This window comes from Euphorbia lathyris, chromosome 3 (assembly GCF_963576675.1).
Source record: "Euphorbia lathyris chromosome 3, ddEupLath1.1, whole genome shotgun sequence".
Lineage (NCBI taxonomy): Eukaryota > Viridiplantae > Streptophyta > Magnoliopsida > Malpighiales > Euphorbiaceae > Euphorbia > Euphorbia lathyris.
In genome coordinates this window covers 108,112,919-108,114,299 of record NC_088912.1, presented here as the reverse complement: position 1 = coordinate 108,114,299, position 1,381 = coordinate 108,112,919, and the positions used below count along the sequence as shown (strand labels likewise).

The window sequence follows — 1,381 nt, the reverse complement described above, 5'->3', positions numbered from 1 at the left end:
CTTTTGCACTTAACAATGGTTTCTCCATCCAAACTCACCATTTCGAATTCATGAGTAACCTTATCAAGTGTTTCCATCCATGGCTCTCCTCCTATCACACTGTAACTGTGCTTCAAATTCTCTGTGTCCGTTGATTCTATTTTCTTCTTGATATACTTGAACTCTGCTCCTGCATTTTCAATTTTTGACATGACAACACGATTTATAAAGATATTCCTCTATTGACAGAAATGAAAATAAGAAATTACCTTCAACAGCAAAGGAAGTTTTCTTGATGGTTCCAGGGCCTCCATTTCCTTTGAGAACTTCAATGGTGATTTGCGGAATGATTTTGGGGATAAATTTATCTGATTCGAGGACAAAAATCTTGAACATGGTTGCTACGGGGACTGAAGTTATAATATCTCTATGAATTGTTAAAACACCAGCCATGCTTCTGATTAATGGGGTTTGGAAAATGATATTAAGGATTGAAAAATGACCTGTTTGTGTCTAACTGGTTTACGTGTTTAGCACAAAGCTCAGAAATGCTAGAGTTATGTCCCTGAAATCGCAAAAAGTTAAATCAACAAAAACAGCAGATTCTTTAACATGAAATAGTCAGAATGTTATATCTCATGGGGCATTCAATGTAAGTTTTAAAGCTTAATTAGGATATTTACATTAAATAAGGCAGCGTCATGTTTTTTAGGAGCGATGAATTCTTTAGGGCGTATTCTTCCTACTCTTCTTGATCAATCCTCCCATCACCCTTTATATCCGCCTCGCTAAATGTCTGAATAATAGACATGAACATCAAAATCAGAAATCAAAGTGAGAACCAAACCCTCAAGAAGAGTGTACATCACATTGCATAATACATACCTTGTCTACAATTGTTTCAATAACATCAGCAGATAAAACTAGATCAGATTCCTTCAATAACGCCAATACCATCTCCTTCAACTGCAAATGATAGCACAATTGCCGGTTTTGGCCACCCTCCAACCTTCACCCTTATAAGGTTTGAAATTACACAATATGGTAAAAGTTGGACTTCATATATATTAGGCATGTGTTCTCCTCCCATAAGCATATATGTATATTTTGAAGTAGGAGGCAATATAATTTTAACTCTACCTTAGTGATTTGAGATGCACGTGAAATACTAGTATATTGATTAAAAGCTAGATTTGTATTTTATGCACAACTAAGACAAAAATGCTGTTAGGACCAACACAAGTAGACGTGTTTGTGTGTAAATATGAGAGAAGAGAGTGTTAGAAATAAAGACAAGAAATAACTAACAGCAAACAAAACCTGGAATTGAGCATATGTATGGGCAAGATGAAGAGAAGAAAAGGGTTAACATCAAACCACTTAAAGACCATATGGCCTAGAT

The 1,381-nt window shown here is 35.4% G+C and overlaps 1 long non-coding RNA gene across 1 annotated transcript; it reads right to left on the bottom strand.

Moving 5' to 3' along the window:
• Positions 1-324: 324 nt before the first annotated feature.
• On the bottom strand, positions 325-757 carry LOC136222467 (uncharacterized). Its single transcript, XR_010685646.1, has 3 exons — positions 663-757; positions 483-544; positions 325-347 (listed from the first exon to the last, which is right to left on the bottom strand). It is a non-coding gene; the product is annotated as an uncharacterized lncRNA (long non-coding RNA).
• Between the last annotated feature and the right edge of the window lie 624 nt (positions 758-1,381).